The sequence below is a fragment of the Bidens hawaiensis genome, unplaced genomic scaffold, assembly GCF_021521415.1.
Source record: "Bidens hawaiensis isolate Kalapana, Puna unplaced genomic scaffold, B.hawaiensis_p1.1 tig00013897_1, whole genome shotgun sequence".
Classification (NCBI taxonomy): Eukaryota; Viridiplantae; Streptophyta; class Magnoliopsida; order Asterales; family Asteraceae; genus Bidens; species Bidens hawaiensis.
Genome location: NW_027492190.1, coordinates 335291 through 361757, shown reverse-complemented (window position 1 = coordinate 361757; position 26467 = coordinate 335291). Strand labels below are relative to the sequence as shown.

Here is a 26467-nt window from a genome sequence, read left to right as displayed (position 1 = left end):
TTTTCACATTTACACCCCGTTACAGTCAATTGAACATCAACAACACAATATGTCCAGAAACTGTTTGCAACAAAATTCAACATAGTAATCATCTATAGACCATAACCCGTTCATATGACACTCTAGACACCATAACCACTATCCATGCACATCAATTACACCATACATACATGGTTAGGGTTTTATTTGATCTCAAAATCAAAGACACAATAATTAACATGTAACAATATCAATTCTAGTTATCAAATCATCATCAACACATCATCAAATCAAACAAAAATCATATGAACACAATATATGAAATTTTCGGAATCTAGGGTTTGTAATTAACCCATTAAAAATCGAAATTAAGTATAAAGGATGCATAGGATAGTCGTTTATACCTTCCTAGCACCTTAATCTTCAATCAAACTTGAAAAATCTTGATTGTATGTGTGTGTATGAAGGCCGATCGCAAGGGGGGGGGGGGGTTAGAGGCTGCCGTCGGGTTTGGGAGAGAAAGAGAGAAGAGAGTTTAGGGTTTTATAATATTATTAATAATAATAATGTTACATCTAGGTCCCTCCACTTTCAAATGTTACTTTTCTAGCTTAATTAACTAGTTCTAGCACATTGAGTTAACGTTTATAACAATGTTATCACATAACACATAAGTCTAACACATAATTATCACATAATTATTGTTTTGACGTTTTTCGTTTATTCACCAATTGTTTGCGTCAACTCGTTTGCGTTTCGATGCAATTCCCGAAAGACTACACATGTAGTAAGTGTCAATCGTCATTTAAACCCTAGTTTAAATGTAATGAGGTGTGCGTTATAGATTCTGAAATCTTTAGGTTTGAATTGACGGAGTTGAGTTAACGGAGTTAACCTGAAATTGACGATTGTCACATCATCCCATGTTAAAGAATTTTCGTCCCGAAAATTTGTGTCAAATCGTGATGAGTGTTTGAAAAAGTAAGAAAATTTTCAGTTTGTCATAGTATATTATTAACTTCTTACAATAAATAAACTAAAATATAACGAAATACATTCACAATATTAGAAACAGAATTTTAAACAACCTCCGTAATACAGGGACAAAAACTAGTGTTGTATATTGAATAAAAAAAAGCCAAACGGAGCAACGTGAATGGATTTTAAACAAGGCCCACAGCCCCCAGTCTGTTTTGAAGAATGAAAATAGGTAGCATTTATAAGGGCGGCCTAATTTGATAGACATGGGCAAGCCTGGTTAGCAATCAGGCTACTTGTCATCAATGTAAAAACAATTTTAAAACAAGGTCCACTGAAGAGGTAGGTCCCCGCAAAGCCCAGTTGGACCCGCAAGATACACCTTGATGAGGTACGTCTGCGCATAGACCAACTGGTTCCGCAGGACCCACCATGCTCAGAGAGATGGAGACCTTACACGCAGTAAGCCAGCTGTTCCCGCAGGAAAGCCTCCCTTGGTACAGTACCCTGCCTGTTCCCGCAGCTATGAGTACAAGCCAAGAAGGAAGGCTACCCGCACTAACAGTAAGGCTACACGCATAAGGCACTAACTCTTATACTTCAGCAATGTCACCTGAAGAAGGAATGAGCAAGGCGGGAATATTCCCGCCCAAAAGAGCCAGTCCGTACGCTTCTGGAAGATCTTTTGTACTATACCTGCCAAGGTATGGACAAAATAGACAAGATCTGACCAAAGCAGCCCATGAACCAATCATAGGGTGACAGCTCACCGACAATAGTACGAGGAGGAGCACGCTCTAGTACAAAATGTCACTATTAGCCATTGTCCACCCACCAACTCCCATCGTGGCACGTACATAGCCCGTAGTTGGTGGAAAAGGAATATTATACAGCTGGCCGTACCTGCTTGGAAACCTACCTTCGGCTATAAATACTCCAACACCTTAGAACGGTATGGGCATCTTATCTTATCTTCTCTAGCTATTTCTCTTAATATACACTTATATTCAGAGCAATCTAGTCTGATTCTCACGCCGGAGGGTGGTCACAAGGAGGAACCCCCCCCCCCTTCTCAGTGACGAGCTCACGGTGTCTGTTTTGCAGGTCTAGAAGAATAACCATCTTTGCCGGACCTAACCCTCGTGGGAAACATCTACTTAACCCTAAGATTATCCGTAATCTGCCGGGGTCACCTAGTGTTTCTTCATTGGTGCCATCCGTGCATAAAGCTAGAACTAATTCTTTTTCTCAGTTTTTTCAAAACCTCTGGAAAGATGGTTAAGGTTACTCCGATGCCAAGGCCACCGAGTGACCAAGAAACTCCGGTAACCACAACCCCAGCTACTGGGGGGGAACACCGATGAGTACACAATTTTTACGAACACTACCCCGGTTACCCAAGCTGGGGCAAGTGCAGTAAACAATCCTCCCCTGGGATTCATTAATACCCAGTTAGATAAACAACAGACAAGGCTTCCCCGCCAAACACTGGATCAAGTTAAAGCTTGGGCGGAAGCACTTCAAAAAGAATTCCAAGCTGAGTTGGATGAACGTTTACGTTCACTCCAACAGGCCAATGACGAATTCGGAAGCACTCGACAACAGCTCAACATGAGCAATGATGGCGAGTACTTGGACGATGATTGGGAGGAGTCCGACAATGACGCAAACCCTCGTCATAGGGCGAAAGGGAAGCGTAAAGAAACGGACTTCCAGCCGAGAAGAAATTTTGGAGAAACCTTTAAACCAAGGAACGCGGGGGGAAACCCACGTGACTTCTCCAAAAGTTTCAGGCCAACTGTTGCAAATGCGGGAACGTCCAAGTTTGCAAGGGACATTGCGGAAGCAATCGCCCTGAAGAGTGCCAAACAGATGTCCAACATCGGCACTTATGATGGCATATCCGACCCAGACGATCACTTGAACAGATTCATAGCGGGGGCAACCGTCAGCAACTGGACGGAACCCACGTGGTGTTATATGTTCCAGATGACGCTGGTCGGAGCGGCCAGGGCGTGGTTTGATCGTCTACCGGTCCACCACATCTATGATTGGGCGGACTTCCAGCACAAGTTCAGCCAGCACTTCAGTCAACAGAGAAAATATACTGAAGAGCAGTGGACGATCCTCAACTGCGTTAGAGAGGAGGATGAATCTTTGCTAGACTTCATCACTCGCTTCAACTCAAAGAAGCTGAGTCTGGGCACCATAAGTGAAGATCTCGTTCGTGCCGCTTTCATCCAGGGCGCCGAATACCCAGAGCTTATCCGCACATTGACGGGTAAAGATGGCATGCCATCCACATGGGATGCCATCATGACGGCAGCTAAACGCTTTGCCGAAACGGATAAGCAACTAGGTAGGAATCTTCCCCAGAGTACAAACCTCTACACGCAAAGGACCAGAGAGAATAATGTCTGCACCGCCCGACAAAACAAAAAGAGGAAGCTTGGTATTTGGCAGTCAAGGGTAAACTTTGACACCTCATCCAGCTCTCGCCCTCTATTAGGCGGAAGGGATAACACGCACTCATCAAACCGGAACCCTAGATGGACGCCACTCACCAAAAGCGTCACAGAGATATTTGCCACATAGAAACTCCCATGGCCAAAAGCTCCAACGATCCGACAGCGCCATAACGCTGATCAGAGCAAATCCTGTGACTTCCACGGGACAAAGAGCCACACCACCGAGGAGTGTACATCTTTGAAGGATATTGTCGAAACATTCGTCAAAGATGGAAAACTTACACACCTCGTGGCATCAATCAAGAACGGAGGGAGGAATGATAATCGGTACAAGGGCAACAGACGAAAGCTCGTCGACATCAGCATCCACATGGTTCATGGCAACGTCAGAGGAAGAAAACGACGAACGACAGAACCATGTGCGTGGAAGGAAGCTGAAGTGCGCTTCCCGCGAGTGCCAGGAGGGCCCAACAAAGAAGGCCCTATAGTCATCAAAAGCCAGCTGGGGCACTACATTACTTCCCGCACTCTTGCTGATAACGGCGCTTCGTCAACGGTCATGTACAGGCAGTTCTTCGACAAGCTAGACGACGAAGACAAAGAACGCCTGGAAACGGTCTACGCCTCGATGGAAGGGTTTGATGGCAGCACAAACACCCCTCTGGGTATCCTATCTTTCCCCGTCACTCTCACGGACGGGAAACACTCCCGCACAGAAGATGTGGACTTCATCGTAACGAGGAAGCCACACCACACATACGACATTCTCTTCGGGAGAGATGGGATGGCAAGATTCAATGCTGTGGTGTCTTCAGTCCACGACATGATGGGGTGGCCAACAGCTGAGGGTGTAGCGATGATCACCGGTATTCCCCAGGTATGCATCGCATCTGTCTCATCTAAACCCAAACCAAATATGGCTAAACCAACCATTACCGAACCAGAAGAATGGGCCTTCAATGGCAAATACCCTGACCAGGCTGTTACCATTGGTCCAACAATCACCGATCCCACACGCACCTTACTCAAACGCTTACTGCTGAAAAACGCCGACATCTTCGCGTGGACACCAGCTGACAAGACTGGTGTACCTCGAAGTAAGGCAGAGCATAAGCTCAAGTGTGACCCGGCTTTTAAGCCGGTCATACAAAAGCGTCGAGTAATGGGAGCGGAACAGGCTAACGCGTGTAGAACCCAAGTCAAGGAACTCCTTGACGCAGGCATCGTACGCGTTAGTAAATATCAAACATGGGTTGCAAATCCCGTCATGGTACCGAAATCTAACAAACAATGGCGCATGTGCATAGATTTCAAAGACCTAAACAAAGCATGCCCCAAAGATTGTTACCCGTTACCCGAAATTGATCTTAAGGTAGATTCGTTAGCACCGTTTCGCCTTAAATGCTTCCTTGATGCGTATAAGGGATACCATCAAATTCACATGGCCGTTGACGATCAGGATAAAACCGCATTTCGGACGCCCGATGGCACGTTTTGTTATCAAATGATGCCATTCGGACTTAAGAATGCCGGGTCCACATACCAACGCCTGATGGACAAAGAGTTTCATGCCCAAATTGGGAGGAACTTGGAAGTTTACATGGATGACCTGGTCATCAAAAGCCTTGAGCCAGAAGCGATGTTGAAAGACATCGAGGAAACTTTCAACACGCTCAGAAAGATAAACATGAAGCTCAACCCGAGCAAGTGTTCTTTTGGAATGGAAGAAGGGAAGTTCTTAGGAGTCATCGTTACCAAAGATGGCTTCAGAGCGAACCCTGAAAAGGTCGAAGCCATTATCAAAATGGAATCACCTACTACCCTCAAACAAGCTCAGACACTGAATGGACGACTAGTCGCACTTAAGCGCTTTTTGGCGAATCATGCGGATAGGTCGTTCCCATTCGTGTCAACATTGAGAAATTGTTTAAAGAAAACGCACTTCCGCTGGACACCAGAAGCGGAAGCAGCTTTTCAAGAGATTCGGTCATGCTTGATCGAACTCCCAACGCTCACAGCACCAGAAGCGGGGGAGGAGTTAATCCAATACCTCTCCGCCACAGATAGAGCAATCGGGGCAGTCCTGCTAGTAGAACGAAAAGGCATCCAGATGCCCATCTACTATGTTAGCCGCGTCTTAACAGACGTAGAAACCCGGTACTCTACTTTGGAAAAATTAGTCTTAGCGCTCGTACAGGCTTCACGCAGGCTAAGACGGTATTTCCAAGGTCACCCAATCACCATTCTCACCAACTTCAAACTTGCAAACGTTCTAGGCAAACCCGAGTTGTCAGGACGCCTAGCCAAATGGGCAATAGAATTGGGAGAATATGCGATAAAGTACAAGCCAAGACCAGCCATAAAAGGCCAGGTCTTGGCCGACTTTATTGCAGAAGTCCCCGCTTCGCGGGAGAAAGAGTGCCAGGAAGAGGCTCAACCCTCTCCAGCACAGGACATTGATGATGTCTGGCGACTCTACACTGATGGAGCAGCCAACAACGAGGGTTCAGGCGCAGGGTTGAAACTAACCAACCCAGTAGGCCAAGAGTACACTTACGCTATTCGACTGGATTTTCCAAGTACGAATAACGAAGCGGAGTACGAAGCATTCCTGGCCGGGTTGAGAATTGCGCGGAAGATGGGGGTGAAAAACCTGGAAGCCCACGTGGATTCCATGTTAGTAGCCAACCAGATAAACGGGACGTACACGGCCGTTAACGACACAATGGCCCTGTATGTGACATTCGTCAATTTCAGGTTAACTCCGTTAACTCAACTCCGTCAATTCAAACTTAAGATCATTGAATCTATAACGCACACCTCATTTCATTTAAACTAGGGTTTAAATGACGCTTAACACTTACTACATGTGTAGTCTTTCGGGAATTGCACCGAAACGCAAACGAGTTGACGCAAACGAGTGGTGAATAAACAAGAAACATAAAAACAATAATTATGTGTTAGACTTATGTGTTATGTGATTATATTGTTTAAGAAGTTAATTCAAGATGCAAACTAATTACTTTGGGCTAGTAAACTAATAATGTGAAGTGGAGGGACCTAGATGTAACATGATTATTATTAATAATATTATAAAACCCTAGCCTCTCTTTCTCTCCTCTCCCTCTACCCCGATCGGACTCCTTTACCCCCCTCCTCACGGCTGCCGCCACTCACACACATACATACAATCAATTTTAAAGCTTTTCAATTGAAGATTAAGGTGCTAGGAAGGTATAAACGACTATCCTATGCATCCTTTGTACTTAATTTCGATTTTTAATGGGTTAATTACAAACCCTAGATTCCGAAAATTTCATATATTGTGTTCATATGATTTTTGTTTGATTTGATGATGTATTGATGATGATTTGATGACTAGAATTGATATTGTTACATGTTAATTGTTGTGTCTTTGATTTTGAGATTATATAAAACCCTAACCATGTATGTATGGTGTAATTGATATGCATGGATAGTGGTTATGGTGTCTAGAATGTCATATGAAAGGATTATGGTCTATAGATGATTAATATGTTGAGTTTTGTTGCAAACAGTTTCTGGACAGATTGTGTTTTTGATGTTCAATTGACTGTAACGGGGTGTAAATGTGAAAATTGGTTGAGATAATTGATACTACAGTAAACTAGGTTGAGTCTAGTTTCTAAAGAATGTAAATTTGCAATTTTTGGACGTGTAAAAGTTAACCTTTATGATTTTACAAAAAACGTTGTGCAAAGCTGAGTTGTTAGATTTGCTGTTAGGTTGTTTTGTAAATGTTATATCTCATGAACCACGAGACCAATTGGGTTGGTTCCACTTCTGAAAGTTGACTTGTTGAGTTAGGAACCTAACCCAAGTGGTCTTGCAATTATTGGATTTTTTGTTTAACGGGAATTTCAAATAACATTCTGTTGCGCATAAATTTGACTGTTATGAGTTTGCTGTGGTAAATTGATCTTTGTGAGAAATATGTATGGAATAAAAATACAACAAAATATGTTCTGGAAACCTAACACATACATGTTTTTGTGATGATTTTTGGTAAATTAATTGTGATGCTATGATCGGTGGGATAGACTAGTTTTTCAAGTAGAATTCTGTCGTTAAGAAACTAGTTGCTGAATTTTGTGAAAATTGCCCTTGCGGGGATAATTGCTAACTAATTGTCGTATTTTGACCAAAATACCCTCGCGGGGAATAATTGCTAATTGATTGTCATGATTTGACCAAATTGCCCTTGCGGGGAATAATTGCTAGTTAATTGTTATGTGTTGACCAAATTGCCCTTACGGGAAGTAATTGCTAGTGATGTACATTATGAATACATGACACGTAAATAATTACTCACACATGTAACGTATCACAAATACACTTGTTAAAGTCACACACGATTCACAAACGAAACACGAAACATGTTGTGTGCATAGGTATTATGTGCCGAGTCTAGAGACTCGATAATAGTTCCGACACTTAGAAAATCTCTTTGTTGTTTTAGAACGCTAGAGAGAGTTTTCGTCGGTGACGCACATCCTTTGGTGAATTATTTTGGGAAATTCTTCGCAAACAGTGAGTTCACTTACCCCTTTTAAACTGTTTTCAAACGTTTTTCACTTGGGGAGATAACATACTCCGAAAACGCATTTAAGATTTTGTTAATATAGATTATATATCACTTGTAAAGACTAAGTGGCAAACGCAATAACTAAAGTCCTTCATTCACATCGAACCGTTTAATATTGGATAATAGCGAGTCATTGTTGAGTAGTACTACTGGGTTTGACAAACCCCACCCAACGCTAAACTCGACTGGAGGTCGAGTGGGTGTAATCTTGGCTAAACACATACCATGGTCGGGATAGACCTGGTGGCAAGGCAAATGATAAACAGTCAGCTTCGGTGTCGAACACTTAGTAATACTTGTTTTATAGGCTAGCTACCTATAGATATATAATTGACATAACACTATCTGGTAACGCAAAACACTGAACGCAAAATGCTAAACGCAAAACGCTGAACGCAAACGCTAAACGCTTTATTTTATATAAACTTGTGAACTCACCAACCTCGTGTTGACACTTTCAGTATGTTATTCTCAGGTAGCCGAGGCTGGCGCGCGGTATAGGATCATGCATTGTTTGAAACGCTTTTGTTTATGCAACCTGATTTTTAAAACTGTTATCATTTGGTTTAAGTCGTCCTGCGTGACGCAACATTTATTTCATGGTTTTTACGCTTCCGCATTTAATTACTCGTAAACGTTTTCGTAGTTTGAAAACCTTGTTTTATGGTTTGATTATAACTAATGAATCCGATCCTGTTAGTTCACACCCTCTGACGGTAAACTCCGTTAGTGGATTTTGAGGGTGTGCTACCAGAGTATACTACCAGAGTCAAAAGCACAGGCAAGAAAGATACGCTGTACTAGAGTCAACTCGTTGATGACATACTTTACAGGCGTAATTTTCTTGGCCCACTCCTAAGATGCGTGGACGACCAAGATGCTGATTACCTCCTAAGGGAAGTACACGAAGGCATCTGTGGAGTACACGCAGATCCACGCGCAGTTGTAGCTAAGCTAAACAACGCGGGATACTTTTGGCCTGGGATGCATACGGATGCGCTGGCATACATCAGAAAATGTAGGTCCTGCCAGCTCTACGCACCCAATACGCATCGCCCGAAAAATGAACTTGTTCCAGTCACTTCTTCATGGTCATTTCAGAAGTGGGCCATCGATGTGACAGGCCCATTTCCCACAGCAGCAGGGAACGTTCAGTTCCTAGTGGTAGCTATCGATTACTTCACCAAGTGGATAGAAGCAAAACCCTTAGCCCAAACAACCGCAAAACATATCAAAAAATTTATTTGGGAATTTATTATTTGTCGTTTTGGACTTCCACAGAATTTGGTGAGCGATAACGGCACCAACTTTGCTGACAAGAAGCTACAAAAGTGGCTGGAAGAACTTCAAATCACCCACACCTTTATCTCAGTGGCACACCCGCAGGGTAATGGTGAGGTGGAAAGAGCAAATAAGAGCATCGTCGACGGCATAAAGAAAAGACTCTTGGAACATAGATCCGGCTGGGTGGACGAAGTTCCACACGTCCTTTGGGCAAACAGAACGCTAAAAAAGGCAAGTACGGGAGAAACCCCTTTCCGCCTCACCTATGACACTGAAGCCATGGTCCCGGTCGAAATTGGTCTACCCTCACCAAGGGTCTTGACTCAACCAGAAGACAATGATGCGGAAAGACGGTTAGACCTTATGCTAACCGAAGAACACAGAGACTTAGCCGCAGCACGTGAAGAGAACTACAAGCGACAAATGCAAAAGTACTACAACACGCGGGTAAAACTCTGCAACTTCAATGTCGGAGACTACATACTGCGTAACAACGAGGCTTAGAACCAAGAACGCCCAGGAAAGCTGGCCCCGGTCTGGGAAGGGCCATATATTATCAAAGAAGTTTTGGGAAAGGGCGCATACCGGCTCGAAAGGCTCGATGGCACCCCCATCCCAAGAACATGAAATGGAGCTCAATTACGCAAATGTTACATGTAGATCAATTCCAAACTTGTAAAGAAAAGTCCTAGAGCCACTTCTAGTGAAAATGATTCTCCTTTGTCACATTGTGTTGATAGCCTTACCTTTATACTTATGAACATTCCACACTGATATGCCGGTATTCACCGCATAATTAAGTGTGGAAAGAAGTAAGTTGTTGCGTGTGGAAGGCGGCAAAACCCGCATAAACATAAAAACGGTAAAAATTTCTAAGGAAAAGATGAGGAAAACCATCACGCAGGTCAGATATAGGTAAAGTTTGGCCATCCTACTAAGTGAAAGTGACAGTCTTACCCGCACAATCATGATAGAGGAAGCAAAACTTGAACTTATTATCTACCACGTTGACAGGTTAACTTATCCAAAACACTTAAAAAGTTGCTAAGTTAAACTAAAATATGCATGAGCAAAACATATAAGGTTTACAAGGCAATGCATTAACAAAACATTTATATTCCATAAAACTTCAAACATTACAAGAATAGTTGGGTATCTACCCGCCTACAAAAATATAAATCTATCCTAATGATGGGAAGGGATCTCAAGGTTCAAACTTCAGGACCACTCCCTCCAAACCCACTTGAACCCGCACCATCAGTTGGCTGTGGCGGTTCAAGGAAAGCCTTGAGAATAGCTAGCCCGTCATCAGCAGCAGCAATCTCGTTCACCTTCTCCACCACCGGATGCGGGAAGGCCGCGTATTGGTTCACGGCTTGATCGTAGGCAGCTTCAGTGTCTACATCATGCAAAGGAAGGCGGAATGCCCTTCTCAGAAAATCCTAGACCAAGCAGAAAACCAGCTTTCTCCCCATCCTCATGAGAAGCGTTGAGGGCTGCACTCATAGCATCGTCATATGATGTGTTCGTGAAAATCCGATGCACAACCTACAAAATAAAAATATATGTATCAAAAACTTTTCTAAGTATGAAGAAAAGCGTAAAGAAATTACGGAACTACACATACCTGCGACAACGCTTCTCGTAGAAGCCATTCCTTGGTGATCAGAGCTTCCTAAAGGGCAGCTTGAGCTTAATCACGGGCGCGTTCGGCTTCATTTTTGTTAAGGTTGGCAAGCAACACATCCTTAGCAGCAGCCTCTTCAACGCCCTTCAGCTTACGCTCAGTGCGGTCAAGCATACCCTTCTGATCCAGGAGCTCTTTCTTCTAAGGCCAAAGCATCATGAGCCTGCTGGAGCTTTTCTAATTTGGCTTTAAGCTCTTCGTTCTCAATGCGCAAAGGCTCAGCAACGGCTTCAGCTTTGGTGGCCCTCTCGGTCGCGTTCCGCGCAGTTTCCTTGGCCAACCTAAGCTATTCGTTAACAGCTTGGGTAGCCTTGGAACGGGCCTCATGCCTGGCCTGAACCTCGACCTCAAGGTCCTTGAAGGCCTTCTCCTTATCTGCAGCAGTAGCAGCAAGCCTCCTATTCTCCTCCCGCAATGCTCGCGCCTGAGCCACTTCCAGGCTACGCGCCGTCTTTAACTTGTCGTTTTCACGACAAAGCAACTCGACGCGCGGCTGCATCCGAGCAAGGAGAATTCGGAGCTCATTGGTTAGCCTGCCCTCCTGGTAGCTAGCCATTGCCTCCCCCAACGCACCGCTTGGGGCGGCATGGCGCGCCCATTCGACGCAGTCCACAATCGTTCGAAGGGTTGTTCCCCGGCTGCTAATGTGATAGACTCATAGGCATGAGCAAACATGGTTAGTAATCAGGCTACCCCTATTTTCGTTGTCGGTAGTGTAAATTATATATTTTGGTTAGTTTTCGTATTTCATTGCACACGGAAAATATAACATTACCTCTACTTGTTTAAAGCCTAGCCCAGGGCCGGCTCCGAGAAGACGATTTTTTTTTTGGGCCGAAGGTGAAAATTTTTTTATTCCTTAAGTAAAAAAAGAACATTTTGTTGGGTTTAAACAATTTAATTTTAAGTGGGCTTACCTGGTTATGAATTTGAGCTATGTAAAAAACTTTTGTATAAAAATAAACTTAAACTTAAAAATGTCTGAAATAAGTTTGGAACCCACAACCTATTGGTTAGATGTCATACCTTTTTGCCACTAGACCAAGCTAGTGGTATATAATTGTGTTAAAACATTGACTATACATATTGTTTTTCATAAAAATACATTTAATTTAAAACAAAAAAGAAAATATTTTGGGCCTAGCGAGGTGTCGGGCCTATGGCCGTCGACCACCCTGCCACACCCTTTGGCCGGCCCTGACCAACCAAGTTAATAGCTAAAACCAATTGAAGCTCAACCAAAGTTTAAAGCTCAACCAAATTAAAGCCTAAACCAAATAAAACTATGTTCCTTGTTCCTTTTGGTCAGTGGATCGCAGCCGAGTAGCCGACAGTCAGTGGTCCCTTGGTCTTTTTTCCACGATTTGACTTTTACTTATACAATTAAGGGATTTTTCTGCTTTTATCTAAATTTGCAATTGCTAATTTGTTTATATAAATTATTATTAATTTTGAATTGTTTATAGATAATTGAATATTTGAATGGTTGATAGTTTATTGGATATTTGGATATTGTAAATTGAAAAATGTAGTTGATTAGAAATTTAAGGTTTGTGTCTAAATTGGAATAGATTAAGGATTTAGGGTTTATGTGTAAGTTAGAATTGATCATGAGTTTATGATTTAAATTTTGATTCATCTAAAATTAAGGAACTTAAAGATGAAACGAGAAAATCATATTAACAATATTTTTAAACAAAAATCCAAGAAAATGATATCGGTCAAACACCAAGTTCAAAAAAAATTATGTAAAATACGGTTAAAAAACCGGCTATTGCATGAAATACGACAAAAAAGAAATTCGTTTAAATTGTATGAAATATAGTAATAAATACATTTTTAAACGTTACTCCTGAGATTTTGGTTTTGATCCGCCACTGGTGATAGCCGCTAGGGTGTTCAGTATTCGAATCAGACTCTAATAACTCGAAATTCGATTCGACTCGTACATTCGAATTTGAAGGTTCATTCGAATTTGATTTTAGATATCGAACTTTGAATCGAATTCAAGTTATACATTTTGGTTTTGTTACATATACACATACTTATGAAAAGATAATCCACTTAAATCTTTTGAGCTGTAGAGATTAAAAATTGAAACTTTATCATTTTGGTCAATAATTAATGTAATTGGACATTACCATTTTAAATATTTAGAACGTGATAACTTTAAATAATTTATTTATTTTATGTGTTGTACTTTTTGTTGTTAAAAAACTAAAATTTGTAATTGTTTTGAAATTGAAATAGATTTTTTAACTGATTTCGAATTGATTCGAATTCAAACTCCATTCTCGAATTGAATCGAATTTAGGATTAGCTTTTCTGAATTCAAATCGAATCGAATTTGTCGAAATTATTTAGAATTCGAATCGAATTCGAATTCAACCTCAATATTTCAAATTCGAATGGTTCGATTCGAATATTCGAAATTCGATTCGTTGAACACCCTTAAGTGCATTTTCAATAGGTTCTCTATCTCCATCTTTGAATTTAACTAAAAACATAATTTCTTTAATATATACATCATTTTCTAATAACCTTCCCAACCCATTCTCCATTACCATCTTTATATTCTTTTTTCTCTTTCTTTCATTTATAATTATAACTCCAAACTATTTTATCTTATTATCATTTTCAATATAAATTGATTTCTAATATATATTTATAGAAGGATAGTCGGAAATGGAGTATTGTGGCAACACTCTAAATTAATTGGAGGCTTTCTATATCATTTCACTAAAATTTAGAGATGGAGTTTGGAGATAGGGAATTGGTTGGAGTGATTAGAGCATTCCCAATAGGTTCTCTATCTCAATCTTTAAATTTTAACTTAAAAACATAATTTCTTTAATTTATACATTATTTTCTAATAACTTCCCCTAACCCATTATCTATTATCATCTCTATATTTTTTTTTTCTCTTTCTTTCATTTATAATCTTAATTGAAAAGTAGGTTAGCATTTGAGTTTAAGGCTTCGACAACAGGGACGTCTTCGAGAATTGTTAAAAAAATCTGGCCGAAGACGAACTTTTTTTTGGGCTTTAAGTAAATGGGTTATTTTGTTGGGTTTAAACAATTAAATTTTTGAATGGCTAACTAGGTTATGATTTGTGTTATACGAAAATATTTTTTATATACAAATAGGCTTAAATGAGTTAAGTAATTGAGTTTAAACATATACGAGTTAAAAAAAAAAGTTTGGCCCTACCAAATGATCGGGCTAGGACCCGTCGACCACCCACCCTGCCCTCCTTCAAAGCCGGCACTGTTCGATAGAGAGGTTTCTTTTTGAACAACGACGACAACAGCCACCATACCTGCCAGTTTAATCTTATTCTTTAAATATGTATTCGTATTTCTGAAATCTGTGAACTTACAATAAAACAAGACATAAATAAACAGAAAAATAATATAAACATCAATAATGATTTTCCTGACAAGTTCAGGCGTACAATTCTTCAAAAAAGTTTCCTAATTTCATGTATTCGTATTTTTCAAAGAAAGGATTCTTTTTCTTTTTCTTTTTCTTATGAATGGAAGCTATTTGTACAACTAACCATTTTTTATATCGGATATTATATATAATAATTAAGGCTATGGAGTATCATACGTTAGCTCATTCAAACACCGCACCCCCGGTCATCATCTCACTAGTGACATGATGCAAATGATATCATGGTCACGCGGGTCATTTATCACCCTTAACCAGTCATTTCTTTTACTTATTATTATTATTATTATTATTATTATTATTATTTGTTTTTATTTTATTTTGCCTTTTTGATATAAATAAATGGAATGACGGTGAATAAGGGTATAATCAGTGGCGGATCCAGACATTTAACTCAGTGGACGTAAAAAAATCAATAAAATAAATTACATGAAATTATATAAATGAACTACACTGAATATAACAAAACAAAATACATCTTCATTGCTTAAAAAATATTTCACCATTGCGGTTCCAAGGGGTAAAACTAATTCTCCAAATGAACTTGATATTCATGAATCATCTGCATATTTATCTTCTTCGTTTAACAGTTAACATCTTTTTAGTTGATAATTAAAAAGAAAGAATGAGTTTGTTTATCACTTTAGAGGATCGAAAGAAATATAAAATATTGGGCTAATTAAAAAACAAAAGCCATAAGGGGTGTTAATTGATTTTTTTATTATTTTTTTTTACCAAAATTATCACTACAAAACTTAATATAGTCTCATTAAATTAAATCTCTGTGGGTGATTAATCCCACTGGGCTTGTCTTCGATCCGCCTATGAGTATAATATGGGTTGAGAAGTGGGATTGAACGATGTGGTAAAAACTAATGTGACGAATGATGAAAAATGAGCAGACAGACCCATAATGGATAGCCTAACGGTTATTTAAAGGATCATGTAGGCAGTATCTTTTATAGTTTTTATTTGTCACCACTGCTATTCGTCTTTTACATGCCATGGCTTTCCTTGAAGCTGGCTTAATAATCCTTCCAGTTGTAGTTTTCTTTGTAATTGTCTTTGCCTTATTATGTATAACTCAACGCCATAACTCTATCATCCCTACCAACTGGCCGGTTCTTGGTGAAATACCGGCGGTCGTTGCAAATATTCACCGGCTCCATGAATACGCCATTGATGTTCTTGCATGCACCGGTGGTACGTTCTTTTTAAATGGACCTATGTTAGCCAAAATGGATATGCTTTTCACCTCAAGTCCTGCTGACATCCATTACATTATGAGCAAAAATTTCCATAATTACCCGAAAGTTCATAGATTTAGACAGATCTTTGATATCCTCGGAGATGGAGTGTCGAATAGCGATGGAGAGTTATGGGAGTTCCACCGAAGAACATTCATATATCTCCCAAACCACCCTAGCTTTCATAGCCTCCCCAATAAGATTGTCTGGAGCAAGGTTGAAAAAGGGTTACTACCGGTACTAGACAATGTTTCGAGACAAGGGGTGAAGACGGATTTGCAAGATATATTTCAAAGGTTCGGGTTTGATATTATATGTGAATTACTTCTTGATCATGACCCGCAAAGCGTGTTTACCTTGCATTCCATGTGTAAAGGTTTTATCGGGTGCGGAAGAAGCCATCTTTTGGAGGCATATCATGCCACCAAAAGTATGGAAATTGCAACGTTTGCTTAGATATGGAAATGAGAAAAAGCTAAGTGATGCAAGTAAAATAATAGATAATTTCATATATGAAAAATTAGGGAAAAAACAAAAGGAGTTAAGTAACATGAACTATGAACAAGATAAAGAAAGTTTTAATTTTTCAACTGCTTTAATGAATATGTTAAAAGACCAAGGTGGCACGTCTAAGGATCCGAATAGGTTTATGAGAGACACTGTGCTGAATATTATAGTTGCGGGAAGAGATACCTCTAGCATCACTCTCACTTGGTTTTTTTATCTTCTTGCCAAAAACCCCATGGCGGAAGATAAGATCCGAAAAGAGCTTTTCCAGCAACTAGATAAAAACGCGGGTGGTGTTGAAGCATTAGATTTGGATAAACTGGTTTTCTTCATGGTGGATTATGTGAAGCCTTAAGGCTTTACCCTCCGGTTCCGTTTCAGCACAAAACTCTAGTCCAACCTGATATGCTTCCAAGTGGCCATAAAGTTGATCCTAATGACACAATCATTTTAAGTTTTTATAGCATGGGAAGGATGGAATCAATATGGGGAAAGGATTGCTTGGAATTTAAACCCGAGAGGTGGCTTGAAACAGGAGGAGGGATCAAACACCAACCGTCTTACAAGTTCCCCGCGTTTAATGCTGGTCCAAGAACTTGTTTGGGTAAGAACATGAGTTTCACTCAGATGAAGATAGTGGCTGCTACAATCATGCAACGTTACCATGTGGAGCTTGTCGAAGGGCACCCGGTATTACCAGGCGCTTCTGTAGTGCTCCATATGAAGAATGGATTGAAAGTTAGAGTAACTAAAAGAAGTAATGTTTGAATTATATGTTTGATGTCATTCTATTGTGTTACCTTTTGGTGTGGGTGTTTCAGTTACAAATAAAGAGTGTGCCTTGTAATTGCAAAATAAAGTATTTTGGTTTTAATGGAATACTATAAAATTTGAATTAATAAATAGATGATTATCTATGTTAAATTCCGTGATCAGTGTGATTGATCAGTGCGATAGTCATAAGGGAGATATAGGAATCATAAGGGAGGTATAGGAATCACAAGGGATGTTTTATGAGATGACAGATTTACCCTCATATGCAATGTGGTTAGTGCAATAGTCGACGATGAGTAGTAGTAGTAGTAGTAGTAGTAGTAGTTGATGCTGATAAGGGAGATAAGAGGAATCAGTAGGGATGTTTTATGAGATGGCGGATTTACCCTCATATGCAATGTATGGTTTATCGTAAACTTTAAACTATATAAAGCATCGTTGGTATTACAGATTTCAAATAAAGACAATTGGTGTTACACATTTAAGAGAAGAGACAACTACAAGGACGATCCATGTAGTTTACTCGCATATGATAATAAACTACTATTACTCCAAAATCCCAAGAGGGTTTATGGCGAAACAACATCATTAGATTAACCTTTTTTAATTTATACGTACCAGCAACCGGTTTCAATTTGGATCTTAAACTTTCCTTACGAAGAATACTAAACGATCTTGATTCTAGCTTTAGAGGAAATGCGAAAATAGAAAGGAGGAGTGTATGTCCTTGATCGTGTTCTTGAGGTGTAGATAAAATAGATGGAGAAAATGGGGTTTATGGTTTAGGAAATGTTTAAGGCTTACGTATAGACATGTACAAAAAACCCGGAATGAAACCGGTTAACCGGAAACCGAACTTAATCGCCGGCTCGTATGTTGGTTTGCTCATTTCACAATCAAACCGGGTTTTTATCTCAAACCTCCTTAAAACTTGTTTTAAATCGAACCGGTTTTGATCAGTTTGACAAGTTCTAAGTTTAAACCGGTTTTGATCATGCAAAACCCAAATCAGTTGGTTTAGAAAACTGATTCGGCTTGAAAAAAAAAACGGTTTTGTTCACCTCTATTAATATATATATCCTCATGCACATGGCCTCCTAAGTCCACTTCCATTATTTTAGACCCAATCTAAATAACTGTAATCTATCCCAACTATAATTAAATCATTTATTTAAATAAATAACATCCTCATAGTAAAATAATAATATTCCATGTTTTCATTTATTAGACATTCTGGATTAGGGATGAGAATGTTTTTCCAATATCCGTACTCTTACTCGTTCGGTACCCTGACCGGTAGTACATTTTTATTCAGTAAGGATACAAGTATCTAAATTTACTGATTTTAGATACAAGTATTTTCGGGTATAGGTATATGTTCATGTACTGGTATTACGGTACTCGTTAAGAATATGTAGGTGTTTTTATTGGGATTTTCAAAACTCATAACTCTAATCGTGTTTTTATTGGGATATCCCCAAGGCTTCAAACGGTCTTTTCAAACCATTGATAATCAAAATATTAAGTACTAATAGTTCTAATTAAACCCCAGTTCTATTCTCTTCTTATTCCAATCAATAACGAGTTATAGCCGCCACGAATAGATTTTATATTGTGGTTGATTTGTTTTATTTTTTGTTTTGTTATTATGTTTTTTGTTCTGGTATTATGCTTTTGGTTTTGGCATTATAGATGATCGTAAGTACTGCACCGGTATCGATACCAAGTAAGTTTATTGGAGATTTAGTTAAAAAAGAAAAAAGAAAGTGGTATAAAAGCGAGTGTCGTACCTAAAGTACCCGTACCTGTACCGGTACTCGTACCATAAAACTCCGGTACATGTATGGGTACCCATATGGCCATATATACTGATTTCGGTACAGATACTCTCGGGTATAGGTACGGTTACGATATCGATCTCATCCAAACTCCGGATGTAACACGGTCCACATAAGAAATATTGCATTTTAATTATATATTTATAATGAAGTTTCACGTACTTTTTCAGTTATATGATATTTTGTTTTATTATCTTTTTTTTTTGTATATATGACCCGACCCAACCCCGACGGAAACGACTGAACCAAATCAAACAAAATTATATAACGATTTAACCCTACTCGAATGGCCGAATCGAACCGAATTTCTTTTTATATAACCGAGTACTGGCTCATAAAATTACTAACATATGTAAGAAAATTTTCTAGGTTTGCCACTGATTACCGAACATTTGGTTATCCCGATACGTGACAAATGATGAAGCGTACGATTGCGTTTGAGTTATTTAATTATCCTTATGACAAAAAAAATATTTTATATTTTGGATAGTGTAAATAAGTTAGAAGACAACTATCACACCCAGCCTTAGGGCTTAGACGTGTGACCATAGTTAATACATGTTTTGTAAATATATCAAGGTTTATGTTGCGTAGCGGAAGTCTTTTTTCAAAAAAAATATTATTATATTGAAAATTTCGGGAATTAAATACCGGATATTGTCTTTCAAAAGTTAAGTGAGGAAAATGCTAATGTACATCCATTTACTTATTATTATATATAACAATTAGAGAGTTCGGTGCCGCTAAGCCTTGATTGGGCCACTTGGCGGCATCATACTTGTCAATTGTTTTTTTTTTGTTTTTTTAGTGTCGTAACGAAATAACAGTAGCCGATCAAACGTTAATTTTGTGGTTTTTTGTTTTATTGATTTCTGGGGCCGTAACATACGCGATTAAAACCAACTAATTATGCCTAGACTCATCGCCTCAACGTTCAGGACCGACCACACTCGAGTTTAACTAACGTCTGTGATTACTAACAGACACCACCCCATTCATGCACATCAATTTTATATTATCCATTTTTTTCACTCGTACTGTAACGAAAACTAACCGAATGCAGATTTTTTAGTTCTGGTATCCTAACGAATATGACGAAAAAAGAATGAATTCACATAGACTCGCCGCATTTGGTTTTAAATCCGGTACCGTAATGCGCGTAACGAAAATCAACTGAATGCCAATGTTTTTTGTAACATCCTAGGCAAATCCCACATCGGCCGTGGACAAGAGAGATCCTTGGTTCATAAGTAATTGTCATGCCTCTTAAATCACCAACGTGTTTTGGGGCTTAATGGTAGTGGACGAGAGGAGAGCTCCATAGTTAAGCGTGCTCTGGTGGGAGTAGTAGCAGGATGGGTGACCTCCTGTGAAGTTTCCACCTGGGCAACCAAAAACAAATCTGTGAGCTATTCCTGGGCAAAGCGGACAAAATTGCTGGTGCGAGGGGCCGGATGTTACATTTTTTTCTTGTTTTAGCTCTGGTACCGTAATGAACGTGACGAAAACCGGCTGAATTTGTGTACACTCATAGTCTCAACACCCGGGATCAACAACGCTCGAGTCTTCCCAACGTCCGTGTTTATCGACTGATTTTACCCATTAGTCCACCAAAATTTTTATATTTTTTTTCATTTTTGGTTTTTAGTTACGATATCATAACGTGTGACATCGAAATCGCGTAAACTTATCAGGCTCAACGCGACAACACTTTGGTTTTACCAACCTGCCCGGCGCAACGCGCCGAGTAAAACCCTAGTTAAAAATAAACTTAACCATCTTATGCTTTTAACAGCTTACACCTCCATCTTCTAACATATGTCTTACTAATTATCTGTGTGCAAATTGGAAATAAATAATCTCACATTTTGTGTATTGGTCGATATAGTCTCACATTTAAAAATCACTAGCAACGGTCCAACCTTTCAACTATTTTTGTCTCATGGACATCCGTTAGAAAACACTTAACGTCGTTAAGTTTTTTTTCGAGTTTCATATTGTTGTTTTAGGGTTTTTGATCGGAAGAAAAATACGAGCCAAGTAATGTAAAACTCGAAACGCTGATTCAAATGACTTGATTTTTGTTAACTGGAAATTAAAAACACCCGAATTAAAACACAGTTTCGTCGTTTGGATCACCGTATCGAGATAAGTTTTACATCAGTCGACTTGTATCCTTTTTTCCGATCAAAAGCCCCCAAAACATCGGTTTGAAACTTGGAAAAAACTTAACCACATTAAGTGTTTTTTAACGGAGGTCCATTGAGACAAATATAGTTAAAATGTTGGAACGTTGGTAGTGATTTTTAAAGCTGAGATTAGGCCAATACACAAAAGGTGGAATTATATATATTCAATTTGCCTTATCTGTAAAAATGTTTAATAAAATATGTCAACAACAATTGCTCGGGTATTAAATATAGTTAATTATGTATAGCTCAGGTAATTGGAAAAACATGACTGAAACACATGTTACTATGTCAATTGCACAAAATGCTTAACATGGTGTCATTTTTTAGAGTTGGTTTCATTGTTTTTAAGTTTAATTTTTATCGGTTTAATTGTCTTGTTGCAACGCAGGGGTCAAACAATTCACCCGAACCAACTTGTTAATTGAATTTGAAAACATTCAAATTGATTGTCCTTCTCCCGCAACGTGGGTAAAAATACTAGTATTTTATTATTATGCATACTTCAATATTAATGTATTCATTCCATACTTCAATTTTTGAATAGGCATTAGATTATTATTATTATTATTATTATTATTATTATTATTACACGGTGTCAAATAATCCTTAACGCTCCTTTAGATACCTTGTATTTCAGGTGATGATGATTCTACGCGTTAGTTACTCGTTTAATAATATCTTAAATATATACTTCAAACATTTATACCCACTACTTTATCTCACGTATTATATTTTGGTTCTTCAACTTTCATATGTTGACACTTTTCACATGAAATTTTGATAGGTGTTACAACAACAAAAATTTTAATATCTTTTGACAACACCTAAAATAATGCAAGTGCAATTCAAAAATTAATATTAACGTATTAGCCGATTTTGTGAGACTGCTGTTTTTCATAGCCCATTTTGTGACACACATATTAACTTATATGAACTAGTTGTTAAGGAAATAAGCAAATTAGTTTCTAGAGTTAGTCGAGATAGATTTGGGACGTACCTACCCTATTGTGGAATTTGAAGGCAAAATTTACGAGAAGGTAACCGTTCCGATTATAAAATAAATTTAGTAAATAATTCAAAGAAATGTTGGTTGTTATTAGACCATCTCTAATAAGGGATTCCTGTGAGATTTTACATCATTTCGAGCCACAACACCATTGGAGTGACAGATCCTTTGGAGATTTTTGGAGGTCACATTCTTGCACGAGAATATCAAATTTGCAGGAAAAGGGAAAATTGATGGGTCATGGGTTGGGTTTTATTTAAAAATTGAAGAATGAATGTTTTTCTGATGTGACAGCTGATTAGGCATGTTTTTGGATGGTTTTTAGGATCCTTATTGGTGATGGTCTTACTTGTGCCCATGCGTTGAACCCGTGCTTGAACATTATTGGGGTTGAAAGATTAATTGATCGGATTGTTTAACTTTTGGAAACACATGAACAAGACATACACTTGTTTACAAAATATGTATAACTACTATTAAAAAAATGGCACGCAATAAAACATTTCCGATGCGTTTGGTTCACCGTCAAGTATTTCACGTAAGAATCCCATCTATAACTGTTTTAAAGATTTTAAAAACAATGCGAGTAAATGTGTATGAAGTGGTTTAAATTATACATGAATTATATTAATATTTCATACTCTTTTAAATAGTTTATAGTCACTTATTATTTATTACTACATCTAATTTGTTCATATTTATATTTTACGTTTCAAAAGACAAAGAGCTAAAATAAAATATTTTTATTGAACTTGAGAAAGACGAGTGAAACTTAAAAGTAAACTTTGTGTATTTATTGTTAGTATTTATGTTATTTTCTCAAATATATTAGTTATTAAAGACTAGTTTGAGACCCGTGTACTACATTGGTAGTTCTTAAAAATACAATATTTAGTAAATAATTAGTATACAAGAAACAATAAACCCGTTAAACACTATTAATATAGTCGTTTTACAATATAGTCTTTAAAACAATAATAAAGTAAAAGATAATTATAAATATCAAATGCATGAAAAAAAAAATAGGAATTAAATATTAAATTAACAAATTTTGAAGCATAAGTTTTAATAATGGTAACTATTATTTTACTATTATAAATTTGTTATAAAAGGTTAAGTTTAATGTAGGAGTGACAAGTGGCAAAACTTATAGCCTTTTATTAGAGTATAGATATAGATATTTACTCAAATACAATATAGTATATTGAATAAAAAGAAGTCAGCCGGAGCAGCGTGAATGGATTTGTAAACAAGGTCCACACTCTCACAAAAAAGAATGAAAATAGGTAACATTTATGATGGCGGACTACTATGATAGACATGGGCAAACCTCGTAAGTAATTAGGGCTAGCGGAGGCTACCCCCTTAGCTTTTCGTCGGTAGAGCAAATTTACTTTTCTGGTCGGTTTTTGTATTTCGTTACCCTGGAAAAATATAACATTACCTCTATTTGTTTAAAACCTAACCAAATTGAAAGCTAAAACCAATTAAAATTCAACCAGAGTTTAAAATCCAACCAAATTAAAGTATTTTGTGTATTTATTGTTAGTATTTTTGTTATTTTCTCAAATATATTAGTTATTAAAGATATTTACTCAAATACAATATGTAGTATATTGAATAAAAAGAAGTCAGCTGGAGCAGCGTAAATGGATTTTAAACAAGGTCCACACTCTCACAAAAAAAGAATGAAAATAGGTAACATTTATGAGGGCGGGCTACTATGATAGACATGGGCAAACCTCGTTAGTAATTAAGGGTAGCGGAGGCTACCCGTTAGCTTTTCGTCGGTTGAGCAAATTTATTTTTTTGGTCGGTTTTTGTATTTCGTTACACTAAAAGAATATAACGTTACCTCTACTTGTTTAAAACCCAACCAAATTGAAACCTAAACCAATTAAAGTTCAACCAAATTAAAGCCTAAACAAAATAAAAACCATTGTTCATCTAGTCACTGAATCTCCACGCTACAGCCGGGTAGCTGACGGTAGATGCTCCCTTAGTCTTTCTTCCACGATTTGACTTATACTTGTTTAATGTAAGGATTCTTCTACTTTTATCTGAAATAGTAATTGTTTATATAAATTATTATTAATGTGGAATTGTTTATGGGCAATTGAATATTTGAATGACTGATTTTATTGGATATTTGGATAATGTAAACCGGAAATCGTAATTGATTACGGATTTAGGGTTTATGTGTAAGTTGGAATTGATTAGGTGTTTACGGTTTAAATTTTGTTTCATTTAAGGAACTTGGAAGATGAAACGACAAAGTCATATATAAATTTAACAAAAAAATTCGGGCCTACCGGGTGATCTGGCCAAGGTCCATCGACCACCTTTCCCTCCTTTAAAGCACATATTGTCCGTCAACCACCCTGTCCTCCTTTAAAAAAAATTTGTGCCTACCGAGTGATCGGAGCTATGGGGTATGGGTACATGAGCTCATTGAAACACCGCACCCCTGGTCATCATCTCACTAGTGACATAATGCAATTGATATCATGGTCACACGGGTCATTTACCACCCTTATAACCAGTCATTTTTTACTTACTACTATTTTTTCCTTTTTTATTATAAATAAATGGAATGACGGAGAATAAGGGTATAACATGGGTTGAGAAGTGAGATTGAACGATGGGGTAAAAACTGATGTGATGAATGATGAAAAATGAGTAGAAAGAACCATAACGGGTAGCCCAACGGTTATTTAAAGGATCATGTTGGCAGTATCTTTTATAGTTTTATTCATCACCACTGCTATTCGCCTTTTACATATTATGGCTTTCCTTGAAGCTGGCCTAATCCTTCCATTTGTAGTTTTCTTTGTAATTGTCTTTGTTTTATTATATATAAATATAACTCAACGCCATAAGTACTCTATCATCCCTACAAACTGGCCGGTTCTTGGTGGAATACCGGCGGTCTTTGCAAATATTCGCAGACTCCACGAATATGCCAGTGATGTTCTTGCATGCACCGGTGGTACATTCCTTTTAAAAGGGCCTATGTTAGCCAAAATGGACATGCTTTCACCTCAAGTCCTGCTGACATCCATTACATTATGAGCAAAAATTTGCATAACTACCCGAAAGGTAAAAAGTTTCAACAGATCTTTGATATCCTCGGAGATGGAATGTCGAATAGCGATGGAGACTTATGGGAGTTCCACCGGAGAACATTATTATTTCTCCTGAACCACCCTAGCTTTCATAGCCTCCACAATAAGATTGTCTGGAGCAAGGTTGAAAAAGGGTTAATACCGGTACTAGACAATGTTTCGCGACATGGGGTGGAGACGGATTTGCAGGATATATTTCAAAGGTTTGGGTTTGATATTATATGTGCATTGGCTACTGATTACGACCCACAGAGCATGTCTCTTGATCTTCCTTCCATTCCACGTGAAAAGGTTTTATCGGGTGCAGAAGAAGCCATCTTTTGGAGGCATATCATGCCACCAAAGTTATGGAAATTGCAACGATTTCTTAGATTGGGAAATGAGAAAAAGTTAAGTGATGCAACAAAAATAATGGATCAGTTTATATATGAAAAATTAGCAAAAAAACAAAACGAGTTAAGTAGCATGAACGTCTATGAACAAGATAAAGAAAGTTTTAATTTTTTAGCAGCTTTAGTTATGGAGTTAAAAGACCAAGGTGGCACATATAATGATCCCAATAGGTTTCTGAGAGACACTGTGTTGAGTATTATAGTTGCAGGAAGAGATACCTCTAGCAGCACTCTCTCTTGGTTCTTTTATCTTCTTGCTAAAAACCCGATGGCAGAGGATAAGATCCAAGAAGAGCTTTTTCGACAACTAGATAAAAATGTGGGTGGTGTTGAAGCATCAGATATGGATAAACTGGTTTATCTTCATGGTGGATTATGTGAAGCCTTAAGGCTTTACCCTCCGGTTCCGTTTCAGCATAAATCTCCAGTCCAACCTGATATGCTTCCAAGTGGCCACAAAGTAGATCCTAATGACACAATCATTCTAAGTTTTTATAGCATGGGAAGGATGGAATCGATATGGGGAAAGGATTGCTTGGAATTTAAACCCGAGAGGTGGCTTGAAACAGGAGGCGGGATCAAACACCAACCGTCTTATAAGATCCCCGCGTTTAATGCTGGTCCAAGAGCATGTTTGGGTAAGAACATGAGTTTCACTCAGATGAAGATAGTGGCTGCTACAATCATACACCGTTACCATGTGGAGCTCGTCGAAGGGCACCCGGTCTTACCAGGCGCTTCTGTAGTGCTCCATATGAAGAATGGATTGAAAGTGAGAGTATCAAAAAGAAGTGATGTTTGAGTAATTATGTTATAAAAATATAATAGTATAATAATAATTACTCTAGTTCAAAAGTTACAGTGTAATAATAATTGCTCTAAATTTTACATAATTACTCTAGTGTAATAA

At 38.3% G+C, this 26467-nt stretch overlaps 2 pseudogenes; both read left to right on the top strand.

The window, feature by feature from the left end:
• The first annotated feature begins 15419 nt into the window (after window positions 1–15419).
• On the top strand, window positions 15420–17022 carry LOC143545316 (alkane hydroxylase MAH1 pseudogene; annotated as a pseudogene).
• A 7588-nt stretch (window positions 17023–24610) lies between these two features.
• Window positions 24611–26359, top strand: LOC143545315 (alkane hydroxylase MAH1 pseudogene; annotated as a pseudogene).
• Window positions 26360–26467: the final 108 nt, after the last annotated feature.